The sequence below is a fragment of the Delphinapterus leucas genome, chromosome 2, assembly GCF_059928025.1.
Source record: "Delphinapterus leucas isolate spDelLeu-1000000601 "Yukka" chromosome 2, BTC_Dleu_Yukka2, whole genome shotgun sequence".
In the NCBI taxonomy this organism is placed as follows: Eukaryota; Metazoa; Chordata; class Mammalia; order Artiodactyla; family Monodontidae; genus Delphinapterus; species Delphinapterus leucas.
The window spans coordinates 105,619,917-105,639,999 of NC_143130.1; the positions used below are offsets into that span (position 1 = coordinate 105,619,917).

The 20,083-nt window shown below is 38.1% G+C and overlaps 1 protein-coding gene across 1 annotated transcript in view; it reads left to right on the forward strand.

Annotated features, from left to right (window-relative positions):
* The window catches only part of TMEM253 (transmembrane protein 253), a 50,207-nt gene that overhangs the window by 14,394 nt on the left and 15,730 nt on the right, over window positions 1-20,083 (forward strand). The window contains exon 8 of the mRNA XM_089905914.1: window positions 14,584-14,770. The gene's annotated coding sequence lies outside the window, so the exon portion shown is untranslated. The remainder of the gene's footprint in view (window positions 1-14,583; window positions 14,771-20,083) is intronic.

Genomic DNA, 20,083 nt, shown 5'->3' on the forward strand with positions numbered 1-20,083 from the left:
TGAGAACTTTTAGATATAACACTAATAGCAGAAACTAAAAAGAAAAAGATTGATTTTACATTAAAAATTTTAGGCTTTCTATAAAAAAAATTACAATAAAGATAAAGTTCAAATGTAGATTTAAGAAAGGATGACTGAGAGTAACATATAGCTAAAAGATTGTTAGTATTAATATTGAATCTTTTCTTATAGAAAAACTGATAAAGACAAAACAGCCAGTTTACCAAATAAAGAAATTTAAATGGCCAATAAATCTATGAAAGATGATTTATATTAATAGTAGTTAAATAAATACAATTTATTTATATTTTTGGCTGCACCTTGCAGCATGAGGGATCTTAGTTCCCCAACCAGAGATTGAACCTGTGCCCCCTGCAGTGGAAACGTGGAAACTTAACTACTGGACCACCAGAGAAGTACCTAAATAAATGCAATTTAAAACAGTAAGATGCCATTTTGTGCCAATCACATTGTTATTTTTAAATGCATAAAACCCATCACTGGTGAGTGTGCAAGGAAATAGGCACTTTCTTATACCTCTGATAGGACGGTAAATTGGTACAACTGTAATGGAAAGCAATTTAACATCTTGTATATACAGGTTAAAAATTACCTACCCTTGGCCCAGCAATTCTGCATCTAGGAATTTTCTGCAGGAATACTTTTGGACATGTATAAGGAGTTACCTATTGAAATGTTCAGTACAGCATTAATTTTTCAAGTACAAGCAGTTCTAAATGTCTAACAATAAGGTAGTTGATCTTTAAAGTATAATAAATGTAGAGATTGAAATATTATACTATACTATACTGGCATAAAAAGACTAAAAGATGTCCATGGTATATTCCTAAGTGGAAAAAAAAAGAAAAAAAGCACATTGCATCCAGTTAAAAAATGGCAAAAGTCTTGAATAAACATTTCTCCAAAAAATTTGCAAATGACCAAAAAACACATGAAAACGATGTGGCACATCATTAGTCATTAGGGAAATACAATTCAAAACCACAACAAGACACTACTTTACCACTTCACAGCTACTAGGAGAGCTATAAAAACAACAGCAACAAATGGAAAATGACAAGTGTTGGCAAGGATGTGGAGAAATGGAACTCTCATGTATTGCTGGTAGGAGCGTAAATGCTGCTGTGGAAAATAGCTTGGTGATTCCTCAATAGGTGAAACATAGAATCGTCATATGAGCCAGCAATTCCGCTCCTAGGTATATACTAAATAGGTGTTCAAACAAAACGTTACACATAAATGTTCATAGCAAAAAGATGGAAACAACTCAAATGTTCATCACCTGATAAATGGATAAACAAAATGTGGTATATATCCATATAATGAAACACTTCTTATTCCACTATGTACAACATGGATGAACCTAGCAACTATGCTAAGTGAAAAAAGCCAGACACAAAAGGTCACATATTGTGTGATTCCATTTATCTGAACTATCCAGAATAGGCAATCCATAGAAACAAAAAGCATTTTAGTGGTTGCCAGGGGCATGACTACTTAATGGCTATGAGGTTTCCTTTTGTGATGCTAAAAGTGTTCTGGAACTAGATATTGGTAATGATTGCACAGCACTGTAAATGTACTAAATGCCACCAAATTGTATATTTCAAAATAGTTAAAATGGTGAAATTTATATTATGTGAATTTTACCACAATACAAAAAGTGCATTACAAAACAGCAGGTATAGTTGGTTTTGTTTTTCTAGAAGTATATGCATAGGAAAAAAAGTGTAGAAGGGTAAATATCAAACTACTCTGGTCATCCATGGTTGTCATTTAGGACTAATGTTCTAACTTTTCTACAATAATCCTCAATTACCTGACTCCTTTTTAAAACATGCTATAGAATAATATTTAATGAAAGAGAGGAGCGTTCATCATGTAATGCCCTCCAAGTCCATTCATGTTGCTGCAAATGCAAAATTTCATTCTTTTTTTAAGGCTGAGTAGTATTCCACTGAACATTTATACCATTTCTTCTTTTTTTTTTTTTTTTTTTTTTTTTAAACATCTTTATTGGGGTGTAATTGCTTTACAATTGTGTGTTAGTTTCTGCTTTATAACAAAGTGAATCAGTTATACATATACATATGTTCCCATATGTCTCCATTTCTTCTTATTTGTTCATCTGTTGATAGACACTTAGGTTGCTTCCACCTCTTGGCAACTGTGAATAATGCTGCACTGGGGTGCATCCAAACCAGTATATTTGAACAAAACCAATTTTATTGTAAAAACAGACATATTGCATAGAACAAAAACCTACTGGAAGTATATATGCCAACATATTAATGGTTATATTTCAGGGGGTGATTATAGGTGAATTTTATTTACTTTTAAAAAATACATTTTCAAAATTCTTCCAGTGAATATGTATATATATATATTACCTCCACAATCTGGGTTTTAAATATTATTTTAAAGTTTTCCTGGAGGATACATGAGCATCATGGTAGTGTGAGAAGCTCCCTTTGTCTCACCCCTTCAATTTACAACTAGTAAAACATCCCTAACTCAAGAAAATTTCCCTACCCAACACAGCAGAATGCTAGAGAGATCCACACATCTGCATGTGAAGGTGGGTGCATTGGAACACATAGAGGAGGCATAAGTGGGGGGAACAGCGGAGGCAGTGCCCATGATCCCAGCTCCCCAGCCACAGCAGCTGAACCCAGAGCCCCAGAGAACCCTGTGGCAGGAGGAGGGGCAGCAGACACAGCTTCAGCCTCCTGGCTGCACCAGTGCCTATGGGTGCAGGAAACTGGGCAGCAGCACAGGTGAGGCCAAGACTCAGTCCTTCCAACCGTGGTGACGCCCACAACTCTCCCCCCCTCCCCCACCCTCGCCCACTGCAGCGGCGCCTGCAAACCAAGCAACCCCAGACATGGCGGAGGTGCCCATGACCCTGGATCCCCCACCAATCCTCTCCCCTCACTGTGGTGGCAATGCCTGCAACCCAGTCAACCCTGGACAAGGCAAAGGTACCCGCCATCCCAGTGCCCCTGGTGGCGACGCCAGCAACGCCAGAGGCACAAGCATCTGTGACAAGGGCACCAGTGACACCTCTGGCAGAGGCAGGGGAAGATGGAAAGTGCCGATTCTCAAATATAGAACAACTCAGGTAAGAGAAACCAAAAACTTGTGCTATAGCGCCACCTACTGAAAAACATAAGAAAGGCCTTCTAGTGACCAATCTGTTAAATTGTTAAAATCAAAGTAAACAAAACTACCTAAAGAAGAAAGGTTTTCGCTACTTCAGATACGCTGGCAGAGGACCAATTCATCAAGCACCATAAAAGAAAACATGCTAACACAGTATCAAAAAAAAGAAAAAAAAGAAAATGACAAATCAAACTTAAAGTCACAGAAGATTTTAATCTATTAGAGAATTCAAAAATAGCTGTCATGAAGAAATTCAGCAAGAAAACACAAAAAGGCAGCTCAATGAGCTCAGGAATAAAATCAATGAACAGGGGCTTCCCTGGTGGTCCAGTGGTTAAGACTCCACCTTCCAATGCAGGGTACATGGGTTCAATCCCTGGTCACAGAACTAAGATCCCACATGCCAGGTGGTGTGGCCAAAAAAAAAATAAATAAAATAAAATATAATCAATGAACAGAAGGAATATTTTAGCAAAGAGATTGAAACTCTAAAAAAGAACTAAGTAGGAAATCTGGAGCTGAAGAACTCAATAAATGAGATGAAGAATGCATTAGAAAGCACTAGAAATAGAGAAGACCATATGGAAGAGAAAATTCACAAGCTCAAAGACAGAAATCTAGAAATGATTCATGTAGAAGGGGAGATAGAACTAAGTTTTGTGTTTTCTTTTGTTTTTTAATGAAGAAATTCTATGAGAACTATCTAACTACCTTAGGAAAAGCAATATAAGGATAATGGGTACCCCAGAAGGAGAAGGGGGGAAGAAGGGAGCAAAAAACTTATTTAAAGAAATAATAGCTGAGAATTTTCCAAATCTGGGGAAGGAACTGGATATGTACGTTCATGAAGCTAATACTACACCTAATTATATCAATGAAAAAAGACCTTTTCCAAAACACATTATATTAAAACTGTCAAAAGTCAGTGACAAAGAAAGAATTTTAAAGTCATTGAGGGGAAAAAAGACAGTAACCGATAGGCTATCAGCATATTTCTCAACAAAAACTCTACAGGCCAGAAGAGAGCAAAATGACATACTCAAGATACAGAAAGATAAAAACTGTCAGCCAAAAATACGCTAACCAGAAAAGTTATCATTCAGATATGAAGGAGAAATGAAGTCTTTCCCAGACAAACAAAACAAAAGTTGAGGGACTTCATTACCACTAAACCTATTTACAAGAAATGTTGAAAGGAGCTCTTATACCTGAAACAAGAAGGCAAAAGTACGCAAAACTTTGAGTAAGGTGACAAATAGTATAAGAAAATTATAACTCTATATCAGAATAGATTATAGATTGTTAAACAATTATAGCATAAAGGTTAAAGCGGAAAAAGTATTAAAAGTAACTATAGCTACTTCAATTTGGTAATGAACTCACAACGTAAAAAAGGACAATTTGTGACAATAAAAACATGAAAGGGAAGAGGAATAGGACAAAATCTGTATAGGCAAATGAAAACAAGATGCTATCAGCAGAAAAAGAAACTATAGTCCTAAAAAGGACTATTTTATCTATGAGATGTTTTATACAAATCTCATGGTAACCACAAAAAAAATTTGGAACAGAGATATGAAACATGAAAAAGAGGAAACAGAAAAACATCATGGAAAACTACCAAACCAAAATGACAGACAGAAACGCAAGGAAAAAGAAACAATGGAGATAAAGAGGAACCAGAAAACAAAAGATAAAATGGCAGGACTAAGTCCTCATCTGTCAATACTCACCTTAAATGCAAATGGATTGAATTCACTAATTAAAGGACAAAGAGTGGCTGGATGGATTAAAAATCAAGACCCAACTCTATGCTGCCTCCAGGAGACTCAGCTCAGCTCTAAAGACAAACAGGCTCAAAGTGAAGGGATGGAAGATGATACTCCAAGCAAATGGCAGCCAAAAGAAAGTGGATATAATTAATACTCATATCAGGCAAAATAGACTTCAAGGAAAAAAGGTAACAAGAGATAAAGATGGACATTATATAATGACAAGGGGGACAATCCATCAAGAAGATATAACATTTATTAATATATATGAACCTAACATAGAAGCACCAAAATATATGAAGCAATTATTAATAGACCTATAAGGAGAAATTGACAGTAGCACAATAATAGTTGGGGACTTTAACATCCCACTACATCAATGGATAGATTATCCAGACAGAAATTCAACAAGAAAATATCAATCTGAAATCATATGGACTTAATAGACTTACACAGAAGACCCCATTCAAAAGCAGTAGAATACACATTCTTCTCAAGTGCACATAGAACATTCTCAAGGATAGACTAGATGTTGGGATACAAAACAACTCTCAGTAAATTTAAGAAGACTGAAATCACATCAAACGTCTTTTCCCTACACAACAGTATGAAACTAGAAATCAGTTACAAGAAGAAATCTGGAAAAATCACAAATATTTGGAGACTGAACAACATGCTACTGAAAAACTTTTGGGTCAATGAAGAAATCAAAGGAGAAATTTAAAAAATATATGAAGACAAATTAAAATATGACATACCAAAATCTATGGGATGCAGCAAAAGCAGTACTAAAAGAAAAGTGTGTGGCAGTACAAGCCTACCTCAAGAAACATGAAAAATCTCAAACAATCTAACCTTACACCTAAAGGAGCTAGAAAAGAACAAATGATGGCCAAAGAAGGAAATAATAAAAATCAGAATGCAATTAAATGAAATAAAGACTAAAAAGATATCAGAAAAGATCAATGAAAGTAAGAGCTTGCTCTTTGAAAAGATAAAAAATAGAGAAGGCTCAGACAAAATCAGAAATGAAAGAGAAATTACAACAGAAACCACAGAAATACAAAAGATTATAAGAGAATACTATGAACAGCTATACAACAACAAATTAGACAACCTAAAAAATAAATCCTTTGAATCATACAACAAAGACTGAATCATGAAGAAATAGAAAATCTGAATAGACTGATCTCTAGCAAGGAGATTGAAACAGTAATAAAAAACCTCCCAAAAAACAAAAGTCTAGGACAGGGTGGCTTCTCTGGTGAATTCTGCCAAACATTCAAAGGAGATTTAATACCAATCCTCAAACTATTCCAAAAAATCGAAGAGGAGGCAATGCTTCCTAACTCATTTTACAAGGCCATTATGCTGATACCAAAACCAGACAAGGGCAACACAAAAAAGAAAATTACAGGCCAATATCACTGATGAATATAGATGCAAACATTCTCAACAAAATATTAGCAAACTAAATACAATAATACATTTAAATGACCATGCACCATGATCAAGTGAGATATATTCCAGTTATGCAAGGATGGTTCAACATTTGCAAGTCAATCAACGTGATACACCACATTAATAAAATGAAGGATAAAAATCATATGATCATCTCAATAGATGTAGAAAAAGCATTTGACAAGATTCAACGTCCACTTACGATAAAAACCCTCAACAAATTGGGTACAGAGGGAACATACCTCAACAAAATAAAGGCCATTTATGACAAGCCAACAGCTAATACCATACTCAGTGGTGAAAAACTGAAAGCTCTCTCTCTAAGATCAGGAACAAGACAAGGAAACCCACTCTCATCATTTTTTTAAAAAATAAATTTATTTATTTATTTTTGGCTGCTTTGGGTCTTCGTTGCTGTGCCCAGGCTTTCTCCAGTTGTGGCGAGCGGGGGCTACTCTTCATTGCAGTGCGCGGGCTTCTCATTGCAGTGGCTTCTCTTGTTGCGGAGCATGGGCTCTAGGCGCGCAGGCTTCAGTAGTTGTGGCACACCTGGGCTCAGTAGTTGTGGCTCACGGGCTGTAGAATGCAGGCTCAGTAGTTGTGGTGCACAGGCTTAGTTGCTCCACGGCATGTGGGATCTTCCCAGACCAGGGCTCGAACCTGTGTCCCCTGCATTGGCAGGCAGACTCCCAACCACTGAGCCACCGGGGAAGTCCCCACTCTCATTATTTTTATTCAACATAGCATTGGGAGTCCTAGCCAGAGCACTTATACAAGAAAGAGAAATAAAAAGCATCCAAATCGGAAAGGAAGAAATGAAACTGTCACTATTTGCAGATGACATGATTTTATATATAGAAAACCCTAAAGATTCCACTAAAAAATTATTAGAGATAATAAATGAATACACTAAAGTTTCATGGTACAAAATCAGTATACAAAAATCAGTTCCATTTCTATATGCTAACAATGAACTATCAGAAAGAGAAATTAAGAAAACAATCACATTTACAATTGCAACAAAAAGAATGATATACATAGGAATAATTTTTTTAATTTTTATTTTATTTTATTTTGCCATACAGTAGGTCCTTGTTGGTTATCCATATTCATAGGAATAAATTTAACCAAGGAGGTGAAAACCCTGTACACTGAAAACTATGACATTGTTGAAAGAAATTGAAAAAGACACAAAGAGGGCTTCCCTGGTGGCACAGTGGTTGAGAGTCCGCCTGCTGATGCAGGGGACACAGGTTCGTGTCCCGGTCTGGGAAGATCCCACATGCCACGGAGCGGCTGGGCCTGTGAGCCATGGCCGCTGAGCCTGCACATCCAGAGCCTGTGCTCCACAACAGGAGAGGCCACGGCAGTGAGAGGCCCACGTACCGCAAAAAAAAAAAAAAAAAAAAGACACAAAGAAATGGAACCATATTTTGTGCTTATGAATTGAAGAACAATTTTTAAATGTTCATATTACCTAAAGCAATCTACAGATTCAATGCAATCCCTTTCAAAATCCCAATGACATTTTTCACAGAAATAGAACAAAAAGTTCTAAATTTATATGGAACCACCAAAAAAAAAAACCCTCAAACAGCAAAGGCAATCCTGAGAAAAAAGAACAAAGCTGAGGTATCACACTCCCTGATTTCAAATTATACTACAAAGCTAGAGTAATCAAAACAGCATGGTAGGGACCTCCATGGTGGCACAGTGGTTAAGAATCTGCCTGCCAATGCAGGGGACACAGGTTTGAGCCCTGGTCCGGGAAGATCCCACGTGCCGCAGAGCAACTAAGCCCGTGCGCCACAACTACTGAGCCCGCATGCCACAATTACTGAAGCCCGTGTGCCTAGAGCCTGTGCTCTGCAACAAGAGAAGCCACTGCAATGAGAAGCCTGCACACTGCAACAAAGAGCAGCTGCTGCTGGCCACAACTAGAGAAAGTCCATGCAGAGCAACGAAGACCCAATGCAACCAAAAATAAATAAATTAATTAATTAATTTTAAAAAACAAACAAACAAAAAAACCCAGCATGGTATTGGCAGAAAATCAGACATACAGATCAATGGAACAGAACTGGGAGCCCAGACAAAAACCCAAACATATATGAGCAACTAATTTATGACAAAGGAGTCAAGAACATACAATGGGGGAACAGAAAGTATCTTCAATAAGGTGTTGGGAAAACTGCACAGTCACATGAAAAAGAATGAAACTAGACCACCATCTTACACCATACACAAAAATTAACTCAAAATGGATTAACAACTTGAATGTAAGACCTGAAATCATAAAACTCCTGGAAGAAAACATAGGCAATATGCTCTTTAACATTGGCCTTAGTAATCTTTTTGGATATGTTTTCTTAGGCAAGGGGAACAAACTCAAAAATAAACAAATGGGTAGGAATTCCCTGGTGGTCCAGTGGTTAGCACTCCATGCTTTCACTGCCAAGGACCCAGGTTCGATCCCTCGTCAGGGAACTAAGATCCCACAAGCAGTGTGGCGTGGCCAAAAAATAATAATAATAGAATAAACAAATGGGACAACATCAAACTAAAAACATCTGCCTAGCAAAGGAAATCATCAACAAAACAAAGACAGCCTACTGAATGGGAGAAGACTTTTGCAAATCATATATCTGATAATGGGTTAATACTCAAAGTATATAAAGAACACATGCAACTCAACAAAAACAAAAAAACCTGATTGAAAAATGGGCGGAGGCTATGAATAGACATTTTCCAAAGAAGACATACAGATGGCCAACAGGCAAATGAAAATAAGTTCAACATCACTGATTATTAGGGAAATACAAATCAAAACCACAATGAGATATCACCTCACACCTGTCAGAATGGCTATTATCAAAAAGCCAAGCAATAACAAGTGTTGGAGAGGATGTGGAGCAAAGGGAACCCCATACACTGTTGGTGGGAATGTAAATTGGTGCAGCCACTGTGGAAAATAGTATAGAGATTCCTCAAAAAATTAAGAATAGATCTGCTATACGATTCAGGTATTCCACTTCTGGGTATTCAAAGAAAACAAAAACACTAATTTGAAAAGATATACGTACCTCTATGTTCATTGCAGCATATTTACAGTAGCCAAGATATGGAAACAACCTATGTTCTTATCGACAGATGAATGGATAAAGATGTGGTATATATATACCATTCAGCCATAAAGATGGTATCTTGCCATCTGTGACAACATGGATGGACCTTGAGGGTATTATGCTAAGTGAAATAAGTCAGATGGAGAAAGACAACTATTGTATGATTTCACTCATGTGGAATATAAAAAATAAATAAATAAATGAACAAACAAAACAAAACAAGGGGACTTCCCTGGTAGTCCTGTGGTTAAGACTCCACCCTTCCACTGTAAGTGGTGAGGGTTCAATCCCTGGTCCAGGAACTAAGATCCCACATGCCACATGGCATGGCCAAACAAACCCAAACAAACGAACAAACAAACAAACCAAAAACCTCAAAAAAACCCCACATAAACACAGAGAACGGATTGGTGGTTACTAGTTGGGGGTTGAGAGGGAGGGTGAAATAAGTAAATGGGGTCAACTGTATGGTGATGGATAGAAACTAGACTTTTGGTGGAAGGCACACTGTTGTGTATTCAAAAGTAAAATTATAATGTTGTACACATGAAACTTACCTCAATTAAAAAAATAAAATTAAATTAATATGCCATTTCCCAATCAAACTGAAAAATGAAAGTTACATCAACTTGAAGTGGAAAAAAAAGTTTTCCTTATATTGAGACCAAAACTCATTTTACTTGTTAAATGAAACCTTTAGTTGGGGAAAAATTGATAGAATTTTAAAGGTAAATAACACCAAAGAATCTGGAAACTACTAAAATTATGGTGGAAGAGAACATTCAGAGAGACAAGTAAGCATTTGCTTAGAAAGGAAAAAAATCTCTTTTATAGCTGAGTCAAAGATGTTGTTATTGCAGGGGAGAAATACCTTTCAAAAAGAGAAAGGCAAGCAAAGAAAAGAGAATAAAGATTCAACAGAATCATATTAAGAGGTACAGACTAGAAGTTCCTTTTGCAATAGATTGTAACAAACAGTGCCAGGGAATTAAAAAAGAACTCAGGAAGAAATTAGAAAACTATTGACCAAATCTGTGATCTCTGACTACAGCTGCCAACTGGGTTGCAAGACATATGGGTTGCAAGTGTGGTTTGTGTTCATGAAAAAACCTTCAGAAGGGGCCTGAGAAAATAGCAGTTATGAGCAGTCATGTAGCATTTATAATAATAATTATTTTCTTTCTTTTTTAAATTTATTTATTTTTGGCTGCGTTGGGTCTTTGTTGCTGTGCGCAGGCTTTCTCTAGTTGCGGAGAGCGGGGGCTACTTTTCATTGTGGTGCACATGCTTCTCATTGTGGTGGCTTCTCTTGTGGAGCACGGGCTCTAGGCGCGCGGGCTTCAGTAGTTGTGGCACGCAGGCTCAGTAGTTGTGGCTCATGGGCTCTAGAGCACAGGCTCAGTAGTTGTGGTGCACGGGCTTAGTTGCTCCGTGGCATGTGGGATCTTCCCTGACCAGGGATCAGACCCATGTCCCCTGCATTGGCAGATGGATTCTTAACCACTGCACCACCAGGGAAGCCCCCAATACCTTTATTTCTAATGATAATATTTACATGTGCCTTTGTCACGCTTACTCTGCGCTTGACCCTGTCTTAAGCACTTCTAGTGTTTTAACCCACTTAATCCTCACAACATCCCTAAAAGGCAGGCATTATTATCCTTGTTTTACAGTTAAGGAAAATAAAGCACAGGAAAATTAAGTTCACATCCAGGAGTCCCTGCTCTAGAGTTCATGTACCTAAGTATCCACATTTTAGAGATGAACTAGAATTAAGTTTATGACTCATTTCATATTTTACTGAGAAAATAGGAAAATCTAACTAAAAACTACTTCATCTTCTTCACCAAGCTACCGAACTACCTGGGCCTATACCTGTCTGCCTTCTTTCCTGTTACAATGGATGAACTATTCTCACTACCATCTAAGGCCAATCCCCTCATTTGTGTACAAGACTCCAATCCCTTTTCCTTACTCATGGGCTCTGCTCTTCTAGTTATACCCTCTATCCTGCGCCATCAATTTCTTCCTCTATAACCTACAGATATGTTACAGTATCTCCCATCTTTGGAGAAAAAAAAAATTTGTTTCTACCATGACACTGCCTATTTTCTCTGCTCTCCTATGTCAATGTCAGTGTGAATTACGTTTAGTCACATATAACACAAAATCCAGAATAGAGTAGTATATATAAGGCAGGGTTTGTTTTCTTTTATATAAAGGAAGCTCAGAGGTAGATATTATGGGTTCATATTGTCCCTAGGGACCCAAGCTCCTCTGTCTTCCTGCTCTGCCATCCTTAGCGTAAAACTTCCAGCCTCAATATTACCTCATGACCCAATATGGCTACTGTACTCCAGACATTTTATCTATGTTCCAGGCAAACAGAAGTAGAAAATTGGAGGAGGGACTAAAGAAGTAAATCCTAGGCTTTCCTCTGCACCACTGTACTGAAAATGGTTTTGCCAAGTTCACCAGTTACTTCCATATTTTCAAATTTCATATTAAATTTTCTGTTCTCATCTTATTGAACTCTCAGCAACATGGGACATACTAACCCCTCCTTAGTTTTGAAACAATGCTTTCATCTGACATCAGAGACTCCACATTCTCCTAGTTTCTTTGTACTTCATTGGCTGCTTCTTAATTTCCTTTACTGGATCCTCCTTCTCTTCCCAATCTCTAAAGATCAGTTGCCTCAGGCTTCATTTCTTGGTCCTCTTCTTTATATACTCTCTTTCCCTAATGATCTCATTCAGTCCCATGACTTTAAATACTCTCTATATGCTGCCGATCCCATCAGTTTATTCTCCAGACATGACTCTGTCGTGAATCCTAGACTCATATATTATCTCCATTTGGATGCCTAATAGGGATCTCAAGTATAACATGACCAGAACAGGACTTCTAATTCCTACCTTTATAAAAAGTCTTCTCTTCTCCCTCAATCTTTCCCATTTCAATTAATGGCACTACCATTCACACAGTTCTGCTGGACAAAAACCTCAGAGTCATCCCTGATTACTTTATTTTCCTCCCCTTCCTCATCCAATCCTTTAGAAAGTCTGGTCTACTTAATGTCCAAAATATATCTCCAATCCAATAACCTCTTATACCGCCAACATTCTTGCCCACACCATCATTGCCTCTCATCTGGTTTATTTATTTATTTTTCATCTGGTTTATTATAATAACCTCTAACCCTTTCCCTTCCTCCAGGCTTGTTTCCACTGATGGTCAGGATTAATAGTTACAAAAAACAGAAACTAACCACTGATTTAAGCAGAAAAAGAAATAATTTGAAGGAATACGGGCAGGGAATTTGGAGGTAAACTGGTGTGCAGCATTGGTAGGGTGGATAAGAGAACACAGCAGATAAAATCATGACATGCCGTGCATGGAAACAACCCCATGGATACCATCCCCAGTGGTCTAGGATGCTGCCGCTAGTTTTACCATGAAGGGACAGGCAGTGACTGTCTGTCTCAAAGCAACTCTGCAGAAGGAAAGAACAGAACTTTAAGAAGCTTTTCTTCACCTACCTTTTCACTGCTACCCTCCACCATAGTGTAGCCCCCAGTCTCTCTTTCTCTCCTCAGTACCCATCTTCTTCCCCGCCTTCCCACACACTCTAATTCAAGACAGACTTTTTAGTTTCCCTAAGGGTTTCTCACAGAGGTAGTGATTATGGTGGTTCATTCCTGGATTCTATGCTTCCCTCTTACTTTACATTTTCTCCACGGTTGATTTTAGAGGAAAAAGCCAGTGACCTGAGCTTATTTGCCAGTTGCTGGTGTTTTCTGGTTCTTTACAAGTTCCTGTAGTTATTGGAGGAGGTTATTGCATTGTTATTGAAAGGAGGGGTTGGCCCAGAGATATTTTTAACCCCCAAATTTGTACAACTTAAAGGAGGCTGATTTAGTGTCATCGATGCAATAATCCCTGGGAAAGGATCTGGAATACATTGTGGGTTCACGTTCATCTTAATTAACTCAACGAATACTTGGGTGGCTATTGTAAGCTAGGTGTGGTGCTGTGTACCAGGGGAAAAAACAAAAAAAGGAATTGTCCCTGCCCTCTAGTGGAGGAGGAGAGGAATTATCTATTATAATTATAATACTGTAAATAAAGATAGTTGCATACCTTAATAGAGCCATGCACAAGGTCATTAAGTATATAGGATCCTTGGCAAAGTGCTGTTTCGTGGAAAGGTAACATGCGAGCAGAGAACTTGAAGAATGTGTAGGAGTTTTCAAAGAAAGCGAACAGAAGGAAAATGTTACAAGCAAAGAAAAAGTACAGTGTGAGGCAAAGAAAAAAGGCTTGAGAAAGCATGGGAAAATACAAAATAGATCAGTATTTCTAGAACATAAACTGTGAATGAAAATAGGTGCTGTAATTCATCGCTGATAGGTGTGTAAATTGGTTCAACTCTTCAGGAAGGCCGTTTAGCAATAACTCAAAATATTAAATGCATATACTATTTGGTCAGGAATATGTATCCTCCAGCATTGTTTGTAATAGCAAAAGATTTGAAACTACCTAAATATCCATGAAAGAGGGAATTGGTTAAATAAATGATAGGATATCCAAACAATGGAAGAGTATGCAGTTATAAAAAAGAACGAAGCAGATCTGTAGGTACTAATATGAACTAGATTTCAAGACATACATTGTTAAATGAAAAAATCTGGGTGCTGAGCACTGTGAATACAAGATTATAATTTTTGATTGTTGGAGGGGGCGGGGTGACTTCACACAGGTGCATAGAATATCTGGATGAGTTCACAAGGAATAGGTAACAGGAGTTGCCCCCTGAATATAGGGACTGGGGATCTGGAGTGGGAGGCAGTGACTGACAGGTTCTAAAATGGTCCCAAATCATCTCTGCCTCCTAACATTCATGCCCATGTGTAATCCGTTCCCCTTCGAGTGTGGACAGGATCTGCAACTTGTTTCTAGACAATAGAATACAACAAAAGTGATGGATGTCACTTCGGTGATTATGCTAAATAGGACTGTAATTTCCATCTTGCTAGCAGACTCTACTGAACCTCACACTTGCTGGATTTTATGAAGTAAACAGCCATTCAGAGAGGTCATATGCCAAGGAACTGAGGATACCTCTGGCTGGTAACCCACAAGCACAAGGAACAAATCCTGCAACAGTGATGTTAGCTTGGTATCCTTTCCCAGAGGAGCCTCAGATGAGCCACACCCAGGACTCAGGTGAGCCATGCTCATATTCCTGACACACAGAAAATGATATAATAAATGTGTGTTGTTTTAAGCTTCTAAGTTCACAGTAATTCATTAACACAGTGTTAGATAACTAACACAGAACCTGACTTATTTTTCTTGTAATACATTTTTAATGCTTTTAATCATGTGCCTGTAAAACCTACTTAAACAGACTTATTTTTCTTGTAATACATTTTTTTAAACATCTTTACTGGAGTATAATTGCTTTACAATGGTGTGTTAGTTTCTGCTTTATAACAAAGTGAATCAGCTATACATATACATATATCCCCATATCTCTTCCCTCTTGTGTCTCCCTCCCTCCCACGCTCCCTATCCCACCCCTCTAGGTGGTCACAAAGCACCGAGCTGATCTCCCTGTGCTATGCGGCTGCTTCCCACTAGCTATCTCTTTTACATTTGGTAGTATATATAGGTCCATGCCACTCTCTCACTTTGTCCCAGCTTACCCTTCCCCCTCCCCATGTCCTCAAGTCCGTTCTCTAGTAGGTCTGCATCTTTATTCCCGTCCTGACCCTAGGTTCTTCATAACCATTTCTTCTTTTTTTTTTTAGATTCCATATTTATGTGTTAACATACGGTATTTGTTTTTCTCTTTCTGAATTACTTCACTCTGTATGACAGACTCTGGGTCCATCCACCTCACTACAAATAACTCAATTTCGTTTCTTTTTATGGCTGAATAATATTCCATTGTATATATGTGCCACATCTTCTTTACCCATTCATCTGTTGATGGACACTTAGGTTGCTTCCATGTCCTGGCGATTGTAAATAGTGTTGCAATGAACATTGTGGTACATGTCTCTTTTTGAATTATGGTTCTCTCAGGGTATATGCCCAGTAGTGGGATTGCTGGGTCATATGGTAGTTCTATTTTTAGTTTTTTAAGGAACCTCCATACTGTTCTCCATAGTGGCTGTATCAATTTACATTCCCACCAACAGTGCAAGAGGGTTCCCTCTTCTCTACACCCTCTCCAGCATTTATTGTTTCTAGATTTTTTGATGATGGCCATTCTGACTGGTGTGAGATGATATCTCATTGTAGTTTTGATTTGCATTTCTCTAATGATTAATGATGTTGAACATTCTTTCATGTGTTTGTTGATAATCTGTATATCTTCTTTAGGAAAATGTCTATTTAGCTCTTCTGCCCATTTTTGGATTGGGTTGTTTGTTTTTTTGATATTGAGCTGCTTGTAAATTTTGGAGATTAATCCTTTGTCAGTTGCTTCATTTGCAAATATTTTCTCCTATTCTGAGGGTTGTCTTTTCGTCTTGTTTATGGTTTCCTTTGCTGTGCAAAAGCTTTTAAGTTTCATTAGGTCCCATTTGTTTATTTTTGTGTTTATTTCCATTTCTCTAGGAGGTGGATCAAAAAGGATCTTGCTGTGATTTATGTGAACATAGAGTGTTCTGCCTATGTTTTCCTCTAAGAGTTTGATAGTGTCTGGCCTTACATTTAGGTCTTTAATCCATTTTGAGTTTATTTTTGTGTACGGTGTTAGGTAGTGTTCTAATTTCATTCTTTTACATGTAGCTGTCCAGTTTTCCCAGCACCACTTATTGAAGAGGCTGTCTTTTCTCCATTGTATGTTCTTGCCTCCTTTGTAGTAAATTAGGTGACCATATGTGTGTGGGTTTATCTCTGGGCATTCTATCCTGTACCATTGATCTATATTTCTGTTTTTGTGCCAGTACCAGACTGTCTTTATTACTGTAGCCTTGTAGTATGGTCTGAAGTCAGGGAGCCTGATTCCTCCAGCTCCATTTTTCTTTCTCAAGATTGCTTTGGCTATTCGGGGTCTTTTATGTTTCCATACAAATTGTGAAATTTTTTGTTCTAGTTCTGTGAAAAATGCCAGTGGTAGTTTGATAGGGATTGCATTGAATTTGTAGAGATTGCTTTAGGTAGTATAGTCATTTTCACAATGTTGATTCTTCCAATCCAAGAACATGGTATATCTCTCCATCTGTTTGTATCATCTTTAATTTTTTTCATCAGTGTCTTATAGTTTTCTGCATACAGGTCTTTTGTCTCCTTAGGTAGGTTTATTCCTAGGTATTTTATTCTTTTTGTTACAGTGGTAAATGGGAGTGTTTCCATAATTTCTCTTTCAGATTTTTCATCATTAGTGTATCAGAATGCAAGAGATTTCTGTGCATTAATTTTGTAACCTGTTACTTTACCAAATTCATTGATTAGCTCTAGTAGTTTTCTGGTAGAGTCTTTAGGATTCTCTATGTATAGTATCATATCATCTGCAAACAGTGACAGATTTACTTCTTCTTTTCCAATTTGGATTTCTTTTATTTCTTTTTCTTCTCTGATTGCTGTGGCTAAAACTTCCAATACAATGTTGAATAACAGTGGTGAGAGTGGGCAACCTTGTCTTGTTCCTGATCTTAGTGGAAATGGTTTCAGTTTTTCACCATTGAGGATGATGTTGGCTGTGGGTTTGTCATATATGGCCTTTATTATGTTGAGGTTAGTTCCCTCTATGCCTACTTTCTGGAGGGTTTTTATAATAAATAGGTGTTGAATTTTGTCAAAAGCTTTTTCTGCATCTCTTGAGATGATCATATGGTTTTTCTCCTTCAATTTGTTAATATGGTGTATCACATTGATTGATTTGTGTATATTGAAGAATCCTTGCATTCCTGGGATAAACCCCACTTGATCATGGTGTATGACCCTTTTAATGTGCTGCTGGATTCTGTTTGCTAGTATTTTGTTGAGGATTTTTGCATCTGTGTTCATCAGTGTTATGCATGTGTCTTTTTGAACTACAGTTTTCTCTGGGTAAATGCCCAGTAGTGGGATTGCTGGGTCATATAGTTATTCTATTTTTAGGTTTTTAAGGAACCTCCATACTGTTCTCCATAGTGGCTGTATCAATTTACATTCCCACCAACAGTGCAAGAGAGTTCCCTTTTCTCCACACCAAGCAGGTTTTGTCCATTCCAAGCAGGTTTGGCCAGTAAGACAGGTACCATCTTCCCCCAGATCTCAGCCAATGGCTATCGTATCTCACTGGGAGGGACATGCCGCCAGCATTTCTCATCTCTCCAAATTCCATGTTGCAGAGGTTAAATTTGAGACAAGTGTGCCAAGATATCAAAGTCTCCCTTCTTCCACCTGGTTCCCACTCATTGAGCAGAGGCTCTACCTGAGGCATGGCAGGCTGAGAATACTGGGACCCCAATTAGCCTCATCCAGTGTGTTCATAGGGTAGTGTTATGGTGGAGTTCCACAGCAAGAGAGGCAAGCCAAGAAGACCAGAGATTACTGCTCTACCCTGTGGCCTGCTAATAAAGCAGGGGAATCATTCCAAGAAAAGCAGGCAACTATCTCCACCCGAGTCCTGAAGCAGTGGCTGAGATTTTTCTCAGTGGCAGGGGTGGTTCTTAAGGGCTGTGGCACTCTCCCCAAGTGAACTGACTTTAATTGAAAAAAGAGCATGGTGGCAATATATGGCAGGTCCACAGCTAACATCATACTCAATGGTGAAATGTTGAAAACTTTTCCTCTTAGGTCAGGAACAAGACAAGGTTGTGCCCACTCTTACCACTCCTATTCAACATAGTACTGGAAGTCCTAGCCAGAGCAATCAAGCAAGAGAAAGAAATAAAAAGTATCAGAACTAGAAAGCAAGAAGTAAAATTGTCCCTATTTGCAGATGACATGATTTTATGTATAGAAAATCCTAAGGACTCCACCAAAAAAAACACAAAAAACAAAACTGTTAGATCTAATCAATAAATTCAGTAAAGGTGCAGGATGCAAAATTTTTTTATATAAATTTATTTTATTTTTATTTATTTTTGGCTGCTTTGGGTCTTTGTTGCTGCGCATGGGCTTTCTCTAGTGGCAAGCGGGGGCTGCTTTTCGTTGCGGTGTGTGGGCTTCTCATTGCGGTGGCTTCTCTTGTTGCGGAGCACAGGCTCTAGGCGCACGGGCTTTGGTAGTTGCGGCACACGGGCTCAGTAGTTGTGGCACACAGGCTTAGTTGCTCTGCAGCATGTGGGATCTTCCCAGACCAGGGCTTCAACCCGTGTCCCCTGCATTGACAGGCGGATTCTTAACCACTGCGCCACCAAGGAAACCCAGGATGCAAAATTAACATGCAAAAATAAGTAGCATTTCCATACACTAACAATGAATTATGTGAAAAAGTGACCCCATTCACAATAGCATCAAAAATAATGTGAGGGTCAAAAACAATGGAGATTTAAATTGTAAGCCATTAAGAGGTGGCTGGAAGCTCCATGAAAGGAACAAAGTAAACTGTAGGCCAGCTAGTTTACCAGAATCACGGAAAGAGACAGCTATAAAGAGTCCTCAGAACAAACCCAGAGACTGGCCTCAAAACCACCTGTAGGAAGAGGCCTGAATTTAATTGACTGGAAGAATTTATGCCCTAGGGCATTGTCAAAAACAATAAAGCAATCAGCCACCAATTAGTGAAGCCTATGAGCTGGGTATGATATAGAGGCAGACAGCTGAATAGAGAGATCAGGGAAACAGTCAAAAAGAGCCCTGCTAAAAACACCCAAGATGATTATCCATATTCCTAAGCCTGCACCCTTCAGGGTGTGACATCAGAGGCTATATGCTGTGGAGGAAATAGACATCCTCAAAATAATCCAGCCAAGTCACTAAACAAACAACAACAAGCCTTGGATGGGGAGGATGACATTAGTATCCAGAATTGCTTTATCATCTCAAACATCCAGTTTTCAACAACAACAACAAAATTATGAGAAATGTAAAGAAAAGGAAATTGTGACTCATACGTGGGGGGCCGAGGGTGGGATTGGGGAGGGGGAGGCAACAGAAACTGCCTATGAGCAGGCCCAGAAAATGGGCTTAGCAACCAAAGACTTAGCAGCAGCTATTATAGACATATTCAAAGAACCAAAGAAAGTCATGATTAAAGAAGGATTATATGATGACAATTTCTCATCAAGTAGAGGATATAAATAGATAGAAATTACAAAAAAGAACCAAATGGAAATTCTGAAGTTGAAAAGTAAAATAACCAAACTGAAAAATTTACTAGAGAAGCCCAATGGTATCTTTAAATTAGCAGAAGAATCAGTGATTTGAAGACGGATTGATAGAGATTTTGTAATCCAAAGAACAGAGAGAAAAAAAATAAAGATAAATAAACAGAGACTCAGAAAATGTGAGGCATACTTAAGGGCACCAGCATATGCATACTTGGAGTACAAACAGAAGAGGAGTGAGAGAATGGAGAAAAAAAAATATACAAAG